We start from the raw sequence: 11,100 nt of genomic DNA on the forward strand, positions 1-11,100 counted from the left end.
ACGGGGGTGGGGGTGATATCCGCTAGCAAGTGTGGAAGCAAAACTAAGTTATGATCGGAAGTGCTTGTGCTGAGTCATGGGGAGTGAGTGCGTGTGTACTCAGTTGCACTACTTGTGCTCAATTGTACTCAGTAGAACTCAATCATACTCGACTCACGAAATCGTAATGACACTATTGCGGGTTCTATCCCCTCCCGTGGTATGGTTTCAATCATACTCAGTAGTATTTGGAAGCACTCTGCTGTATTTCGTTCTGCTTAGTGGTATTCTGCTACCGTCATGTGCAGATTAATTGGGACAGAAGTAAATTTTGTGATTATCTCATAATATGTCTAAGTCTCCGGCTTAATTAATGTAATATGGATTCATTTCTTCTCAGAAACGTTTGCTACCGACAACTGCGGTGTTATCCTGCGAATCTCGTCGGTGCTACAACAACTGTTGTTCTGTTAGGCTATTCCTGTAAGCGTGCTCCGTGAGTGAATGTAGTTTTGCCAGATTCTCGCCTTGAATTCATGATTACTGCTAAAATTCATGATGGATGTTACACCTAGGAAACGTGCAAAGCATTGTAGCTTTTAGAAACATGCTGATGTGAATATCAGACAGATCACCGAAAATTTGAGCCTAGCAAAGTCAACTGTTGGTCGGATTCTGGAAAGAGCTGACAGCATTAGTGATTGTGGAGCGCTGCGTCGAGGAAGATGTGAAAGGAAACGCAAGTCGACAACTCGCAATGATAAAGTTATCATAAGAAATAGTGTAAAGGATCTCAAGAAAACCATGAAAGATCTACAGACAGATTTGGCTTCAGTTGGCGTAAATGTTGATTCTTCAAGTGTTCACCGAAGGCTCCTTGAAGTTGGCAGAACTGCTAGAAAGCCGGTAAAGAAATAGTTATTGACTGTTGCTAAGAAAAAACCGGCTGCGGTAATCACTAGATCATAAGGGATGGATGACAGATGAATGGACAAAGTTACATTTTCAGATGAAACGCATTTTGAAGTACATGGGTACAGATCAGTGGTAGTGAGACGGAGCAAAGGCGAACCTCGTCGAAATGGACATATTCAACAGGAGTCAAAACACCCACCTAAGATGTTTCGGGGTAGTTTTACAGCTAAAGGCCCTGGACGGTTTCTTATTGTTGAGAGAACGATGAACAGTGACAAATACAAAGCAATCCTGGCAACTCATTTGCTTCCCATTATGGATAGAGACTTTCCTGACAGAGAAGTCATTTTCCAGCAGGATCTTGCTCCATGCCACACTTCCAGAAAAATGCTAACATTCATCGAAGAGAGTGAGCTAAGCGTTCTAAATTGGCCTGGAAACTCTCTTGACCTCAACTCATTTGAGAATCTCTGGGCAATAACCAAACGCAGGATCGCAAAACACGACTGTTCAACTGTAGACAAGCTAATTGTTGTTGTTATTAGGACCAGGTACCACGACGAAGAACTTGACAGAATGCTTTCAACATTAGTCAATTCTATGCCAAAGTGTGTAGCAGTACTTACAAAGCAAAGGTTATTTATATCTCATAACAAATCAATTATCTGTCATGTCCTTGCCGCGTGATTTTTCAAATAAACATTTATTTTACTAATAAATGTCTTATTTCATCCCTGTTGCCATTAATACGCAGACTGTTGTATGTGGATTTGTACTCAGGAAGTTGCACTCGCCTATTTGTGATTATTTTTTATGTACTCATCAAAATCTATTTAACTGTACTCACCTTGGTGTACTCCCTTAATTGTAGTTCCTAGGTTGTACTCCCCTAGTTGTACTTGCCGATTTGTAGTCACCTACTATTCACCTAATTGTACGCTAGTTGTACTGCCCTGGTTGTACTCATCTAGTTGTACTGCCCTGGTTGTACTCATCTAGTTGTACTGCCCTGGTTGTACTCATCTAGTTGTACTGTTCTGGTTGTACTCGCCCAGTTGTACTGCTCTGGTTGTACTCACCTAGTTGTACTGTTCTGGTTGTACTCGCCCAGTTGTACTGCCCTGGTTGTACTCATCTAGTTGTACTGCTCTGGTTGTACTCGCCCAGTTGTACTGCTCTGGTTGTACTCATCGAGTTGTACTGCTCTGGTTGTACTCACCTGGTTGTACTGCTCTGGTTGTACTCACCTAGTTGTACTGCTCTGGTTGTACTCATCTAGTTGTACTGCTCTGGTTGTACTCGCCCAGTTGTACTGCTCTGGTTGTACTCACCAAGTTATACTGCTCTGGTTGTACTCACCTAGTTGTACTGCTCTGGTTGTACTCACCTAGTTATATTGCTCTGGTTGTACTCACCTAGTTATACTGCTCTGGTTGTACTCACCTAGTTGTACTGCTCTGGTTGTACTCACCTGGTTGTACTGCTCTGATTGTACTCACCTGGTTGTACTGCTCTGATTGTACTCACCAAGTTATACTGCTCTGGTTGTACTCGCCCAGTTGTACTGCTCTGGTTGTACTCACCTGGTTGTACTGCTCTGGTTGTACTCACCTAGTTGTACTGCTCTGATTGTACTCACCAAGTTATACTGCTCTGGTTGTACTCACCTGGTTGTACTGCTCTGGTTGTACTCACCTGGTTGTACTGCTCTGATTGTACTCACCAAGTTATACTGCTCTGGTTGTACTCACCTGGTTGTACTGCTCTGGTTGTACTCACCTAGTTGTACTGCTCTGGTTGTACTCACCTGGTTGTACTGCTCTGGTTGTACTCACCTAGTTGTACTGCTCTGATTGTACTCACCAAGTTATACTGCTCTGGTTGTACTCACCAAGTTATACTGCTCTGGTTGTACTCACCTGGTTGTACTGCTCTGGTTGTACTCACCTAGTTGTACTGCTCTGGTTGTACTCACCTAGTTGTACTGCTCTGGTTGTACTCACCTGGTTGTACTGCTCTGGTTGTACTCACCTAGTTACACTGCTCTTTTTGTACTCACCTAGTTGTACTGTCCTGGTTGTACTCACCTAGTTGTACTGCTCTGGTTGCACTCACCTAGTTGTACTGCTCTGGTTGTACTCACCTAGTTGTACTGTTCTGGTTGTACTCACCTAGTTGTACTGTTCTGTTGTACTCACCTAGTTGTACTGCTCTGGTTGTACTCACCTAGTTGTACTGTTCTGGTTGTACTCACCTAGTTGTACTGTTCTGTTGTACTCACCTAGTTGTACTGCTCTGGTTGTACTCACCAAGTTATACTGCTCTGGTTGTACTCTCCCAGTTGTACTCGCCTACTTTTCTCAGTTTCACTCATCTATTGGTACTGATCTAGTTGTCCTGATTGTTGTTTACTCAACTAGCCTTTACTCACAGAGCTGCACTCACCGAGCTTCACTCTCCCAGCAGAGTTTTCTCAGCTCCAGCTCCTGGGTTCAGTCTTTTTACCATTGTTTCTTCAGTATGATTGCCTTTCTATCCCTCTTATATAATTCTGCTGTACTTACGGTACTTACAGTACTTTGTGTACTTACTGTACTTACGATACTTTCTGTACTTACTTTACTTACTTTACTCACATTGAAAAATGGTGGTATATGTTAATTTTCTCAAAATGTAATAGATAGGTTTAGCTTTTAGAAATTCAATCGTAAGAACAGCACTCTACCTCCCCATGTATCACATCCCATAGTAAGTACAGCACTCTACCTCCTCATGTATCACATCCCATAGTAAGTACAGCACTCTACCTCCTCATGTATCACATCCCATAGTAAGTACAGCACTCTACCTCCTCATGTATCACATCCCATAGTAAGTACAGCACTCTACCTCCTCATGTATCACATCCCATAGTAAGTACAGCACTCTACCTCCCCATGTATCACATCCCATAGTAAGTACAGCACTCTACCTCCTCATGTATCACATCCCATAGTAAGTACAGCACTCTACCTCCTCATGTATCACATCCCATAGTAAGTACAGCACTCTACCTCCTCATGTATCACATCCCATAGTAAGTACAGCACTCTACCTCCTCATGTATCACATCCCATAGTAAGTACAGCACTCTACCTCCTCATGTATCACATCCCATAGTAAGTACAGCACTCTACCTCCCCATGTATCACATCCCATAGTAAGTACAGCACTCTACCTCCTCATGTATCACATCCCATAGTAAGTACAGCACTCTACCTCCTCATGTATCACATCCCATAGTAGGTACAGCACTCTACCTCCTCATGTATCACATCCCATAGTAAGTACAGCACTCTACCTCCTCATGTATCACATCCCATAGTAAGTACAGCACTCTAACTCCTCATGTATCACATCCCATAGTAAGTACAGCACTCTACCTCCTCATGTATCACATCCCATAGTAAGTACAGCACTCTACCTCCTCATGTATCACATCCCATAGTAAGTACAGCACTCTACCTCCTCATGTATCACATCCCATAGTAAGTACAGCACTCTACCTCCTCATGTATCACATCCCATAGTAAGTACAGCACTCTACCTCCTCATGTATCACATCCCATAGTAAGTACAGCACTCTACCTCCTCATGTATCACATCCCATGGTAGTACAGCACTCTACCTCCTCATGTATCACATCCCATAGTAAGTACAACACTCTACCTCCTCATGTATCACATCCCATAGTAAGTACAGCACTCTAACTCCTCATGTATCACATCCCATAGTAAGTACAGCACTCTACCTCCTCATGTATCACATCCCATAGTAAGTACAGCACTCTACCTCCTCATGTATCACATCCCATAGTAAGTACAGCACTCTACCTCCTCATGTATCACATCCCATAGTAAGTACAGCACTCTACCTCCTCATGTATCACATCCCATAGTAAGTACAGCACTCTACCTCCTCATGTATCACATCCCATAGTAAGTACAGCACTCTACCTCCTCATGTATCACATCCCATAGTAAGTACAGCACTCTACCTCCTCATGTATCACATCCCATAGTAAGTACAGCACTCTACCTCCTCATGTATCACATCCCATAGTAAGTACAGCACTCTACCTCCTCATGTATCACATCCCATAGTAAGTACAGCACTCTACCTCCTCATGTATCACATCCCATAGTAAGTACAGCACTCTACCTCCTCATGTATCACATCCCATAGTAAGTACAGCACTCTACCTCCTCATGTATCACATCCCATAGTAAGTACAGCACTCTACCTCCTCATGTATCACATCCCATAGTAAGTACAGCACTCTACCTCCTCATGTATCACATCCCATAGTAAGTACAGCACTCTACCTCCTCATGTATCACATCCCATAGTAAGTACAGCACTCTACCTCCTCATGTATCACATCCCATAGTAAGTACAGCACTCTACCTCCTCATGTATCACATCCCATAGTAAGTACAGCACTCTACCTCCTCATGTATCACATCCCATGGTAGTACAGCACTCTACCTCCTCATGTATCACATCCCATAGTAAGTGCAGCACTCTACCTCCTCATGTATCACATCCCATAGTAAGTACAGCACTCTACCTCCTCATGTATCACATCCCATAGTAAGTACAGCACTCTACCTCCTCATGTATCATATCCCATAGTAAGTACAGCACTCTACCTCCTCATGTATCACATCCCATGGTAGTACAGCACTCTACCTCCTCATGTATCACATCCCATAGTAAGTGCAGCACTCTACCTCCTCATGTACCACATCCCATAGTAAGTACAGCACTCTACCTCCTCATGTATCACATCCCATAGTAAGTACAGCACTCTACCTCCTCATGTATCACATCCCATGGTAGTACAGCACTCTACCTCCTCATGTATCACATCCCATAGTAAGTGCAGCACTCTACCTCCTCATGTATCACATCCCATAGTAAGTACAGCACTCTACCTCCTCATGTATCACATCCCATAGTAAGTACAGCACTCTACCTCCTCATGTATCACATCCCATAGTAAGTACAGCACTCTACCTCCTCATGTATCACATCCCATGGTAGTACAGCACTCTACCTCCTCATGTATCACATCCCATAGTAAGTACAGCACTCTACCTCCTCATGTATCACATCCCATAGTAAGTACAGCACTCTACCTCCTCATGTATCACATCCCATAGTAAGTACAGCACTCTACCTCCTCATGTATCACATCCCATAGTAAGTACAGCACTCTACCTCCTCATGTATCACATCCCATAGTAAGTACAGCACTCTACCTCCTCATAGTCCCCTCAAAGCCGTCAGCATGACACACAACATGACTTTGTTTGCAATCGTGTCATTACAATTTCGTGAGTCAGCGGTGTCCTTGTTGATGAAGCTGAAAAAAAAAACATCAATCACTGTATACTGTGTTGTCCTTGTTGATGAAGTTGAGAGACTGTTTCTCTTTATATTCTCGTATATCTTTGTGTTCTAATTTGTTTGCCAATTCTCTTTTCCTCTCTATATCAACGAGGAACTTTCCAGTATCTTCAAAGTAATATTTTTTTTCTCTATAGAATCTATCTTGAAGCAATTCTTTAAACTTTTTCTGTTTTTTTTTTATCTAAGAATTAATGCTGAGGATAATACTACATTACAGTTTCGTAAACAGCGTTTTTTCAGCATTTCTTGTCTGTCCTGTGACTCAATATTAGCGTTTCATTCGCTATTTTCCATTAATTTGACATCTGGCCCATTTCCAGTGATCTGTTATAGCGTCCGGTTAGTGGTTCATACAGTACTTCTGCACCTTTTTTGATAACTCATGGCGATATCAAGTCCCTGTACATCTGATGACTTCCAGTCCAGTCTTCCAGGTCACCATCTGGAAAAGTCTCGCGCCGGGACAAGGCCGGTGAACCTACTACTACAGTCCAGTCTCTGCTAAGCCACCCAGTGGTTTCGTTTGTGTGCGTATGTGGGTGTACTCACCTAATTGTGGCTGAGTCATAGTTCCTGGCCCCGGTCCTTCACTGGTCGCTACTAAGTCCACTCTCTCCCTGCCCTATGAGCTTTATCACATATCTAAACCTACAAGAATCTCCGAGACCAGTGTCTCTTTAATAGACAACATCTGGACTAACACCATATCCCCTTTAAAATCAGGCATAATCACAGACAACACCACAGATCACTACCCAACCTTTCTCATAACCATTCTAGGTAAATTGCCCCAAGACATTACTAAAGTTACCTTCAGACTACATAACGAGACAGCTGTAAATAACTTTATAGCAACTATGAATAGCATTGACTGGCAAAATGAGCTTGAAATATATACAGATATAAATGAATGTATAAATAATTTTCTAAAAAGAGCCCATTACCTCTATAACAAAAATTTCCCCAGGAAAACTAAACAGATCACAGCTAAGAGACTGAATAGTCCATGGCAAGCACCCAGCATCCTTAAATCCATTAACACAAAGCACCTACATGAAAAACAGTGCAGAATGGGCCAAATAACTAGAGAACAGTTTAAACACTACTCGTCAGCTCTTACCAGCCTCATGAAACGGTCTAAAAAATTGTATTATGAAAATAGACTACAAACCATCAAAGGTGATATGAAAAAAAAACCTGGAAAACTCTATCCAAAATTCTTGGAGCTAAAAAGATACCCAAAAACAAAATAATCAAATTAACAAAATCAGACGAACCCCAGTTGACACCAACTGAAACAACAAACAGACCCAATGTTTTCTTCTCCACCATAGGAAAGAACCTAGCAAGCAAAATCCCGAACTCAATCACCCGTCCATCTGACTACCTCACGGGCACCTACCCACATACACTATTCCTAGCTCCAACCAACCCAACAGAAGTCTCGCTTATCATCAACACCCTTAAAAACAAGGCAGGAGACATAAACAACTTGCCAACTTTTATGTACAAAAAAGCTTCACAAGTATTGTCACCAATTATTGCAACACTATTTAACAAATCCATTGAATCCTCCACCTTCCCAACAATTCTCAAAATAGTGAGGGTCACTCCGATACACAAAGGAGGTGACCAAGCAGACTTGAATAACTATAGACCACTCCTCTCTAGAATCTTTGAAAAATTAATTCATAGACGGATCTATTCCTACCTTGTCTCACATAACATACTAAACCCCTGTCAGTTTGGATTCAGGAATAATAAAAGCACAAATGATGCTATCATACACATGCTAGAACTAATATATACCATTCCCGAAAAGAAGTCCCGCTGGGAATTTTTATTGATTTACGTAAAGCTTTTGATACAGTCGACCATGAACTACTGCACACTAAATTAACACACTATGGTATAAGAGGCCACTCCCTCAACTACTTAAAGTCATACCTTAGCAAGAGAAGCCAATATGTGTACACAAATGGTGCAAACTCTTCCACACAACCAATCACAGTCGGAGTCCCACGGGGAAGTGTCCAAAGACCACTCCTCTTTCTCATCTACGTCAATGACCTACCGAATGCATCACAACTTCTCATACCCATATTATTTGCAGATGACACTACATACGTCTTCTCCCACCCAAACCCAATCATACTCGCCAACACTGTCAATGATGAATTGCAGAAAATATCTACCTGGATGATGACGAATAAACTTACCCTAAATACTGACAAAACCTATCTCATTCAATTTGGAACCAGAGCTGCAAATGTTCCACTTAACATAACACTAAATGGATCACCCATCACAAGTGTCACTGAGAGAAAATTCCTAGGAATCCACCTTGACAGTAGCCTCAAGTTCCAGACACATATACAACAAATAACCAAGAAAATCTCTAAGACAGTGGGCATACTATCAAAGATACGATACCATGCTCCACAATCAGCTCTCCTTGCTCTGTATCACTCACTCGTCTAGCCTTATCTCACATATGGAATTTGTGCATGGGGATCAACAACATTTAATCACCTGAGATCACTAATAACCCAGCAAAAGGCAGCAATCAGAATGATAACAAATTCCCACTCGCGACAGCATACTCCACCAATATTCAAAAGTCTAAATCTGCTCACCATCCATATTTATTCATGTGCCTACTACTTACATGCAACAATACACGCAATATATATAAACCTCCACTCAAACTTTTCTTCACCAATCTTAACAGGACACACGACCATAACACAAGACACAGATCTCTTTTTGATGTACCCCGTGTCCATATCACACTGTATAAAAACTCTATGCACATAAAGGGCCCCAAAATTTGAAATTCATTACCAGAAAATACCAAAGTAACCCGGACTGAAAATAAATTTAAGACTCTTCTCATAAGCCACTTAATCACCCTAGACTAAATACTCAATACTCAATATTTAACACTGCCAAAAAATCTACCAATTACCTAAATCTTAAAACTTCATGACTAGACAACTAAGCTTATATATTGACAAATTACCACATAGAAGTATACATACTTACCAAAACCAGTATTGCCGTTCACCGAATTGTAGCAGTCTCATACTGTAAACTACTGTAAACTACTGTAAACTACAGTAAACTACTGTAAACTACTGTAAACTACTGTAAACTACTGTAAACTACAGTAAACTACTGTAAACTACTGTAAACTACAGTAAACTACTGTAAACTACTGTAAACTACTGTAAACTACTGTAAACTACAGTAAACTACAGTAAACTACTGTAAACTACTGTAAACTACTGTAAACTACTGTAAACTACAGTAAAGTACTGTAAACTACTGTAAACTACAGTAAACTACTGTAAACTACTGTATACAACTGTATACTACTCTAAACTACTGTATGCAACTGTATACTACTGTATACTACTGTATACTACTGTATACTACTGTATACAACTGTAAACTACTGTAAGCTACAGTAAACTACTGTAAACTACTGTAAACTACTGTAAACTACTGTAAACTACTGTAAACTACAGTAAACTACTGTAAACTACTGTAAACTACTGTAAACTACAGTAAACTACTGTAAACTACTGTAAACTACTGTAAACTACTGTAAACTACTGTAAACTACAGTAAATTACTGTAAACTACTGTAAACTACTGTAAACTACAGTAAACTACTGTAAACTACTGTAAACTGCTGTAAACTACTGTAAACTACTGTAAACTACAGTAAACTACTGTAAACTACTGTACACTACTGTAAACTACTGTAAACTACAGTAAACTACTGTAAACTACTGCAAACTACAGTAAACTACTGTAAACTACTGTAAACTACTGTAAACTACTGTAAACTACAGTAAACTACTGTAAACTACTGTAAACTACTGTAAGCTACTGTAAACTACAGTAAACTACTGTAAACTACTGTAAACTACAGTAAACTACTGTAAACTACTGTAAACTACTGTAAACTATTGTAAACTACTGTAAACTACAGTAAACTACTGTAAACTACAGTAAACTACTGTAAACTACTGTAAACTACTGTAAACTACTGTAAACTACAGTAAACTACTGTAAACTACTGTAAACTACTGTAAACTAATGTAAACTACAGTAAACTACTGTAAACTACAGTAAACTACTGTAAACTACAGTAAACTACTGTAAACTACAGTAAACTACTGTAAACTACAGTAAACTACTGAAAACTACAGTAAACTACTGTAAACTACAGTAAACTACTGTAAAGTACAGTAAACTACTGTAAAGTACAGTAAACTACTGTAAACTACAGTAAACTACTGTAAACTACAGTAAACTACTGTAAACTACAGTAAACTTCTGTAAACTACTGTAAACTACTGTAAACTACTGTAAACTACAGTAAACTACTGTAAACTACTGTAAACTACTGTAAACTACTGTAAACTACAGTAAACTACTGTAAACTACAGTAAACTACTGTAAACTAGAGTAAACTACTGTAAACTACAGTAAACTACTGTAAACTACAGTAAACTACTGTAAACTACAGTAAACTACTGTAAACTACAGTAAACTACTGTAAACTACTGTAAACTACTGTAAACTACAGTAAACTACTGTAAACTACAGTAAACTACTGTAAACTACAGTAAACTACTGTAAACTACAGTAAACTACTGTAAACTACAGTAAACTACTGTAAACTACTGTAAACTACTGTAAACTACAGTAAACTACTGTAAACTACTGTAAACTACTGTA

This window comes from Cherax quadricarinatus, chromosome 6 (assembly GCF_038502225.1).
Source record: "Cherax quadricarinatus isolate ZL_2023a chromosome 6, ASM3850222v1, whole genome shotgun sequence".
NCBI classification, from domain to species: Eukaryota; Metazoa; Arthropoda; class Malacostraca; order Decapoda; family Parastacidae; genus Cherax; species Cherax quadricarinatus.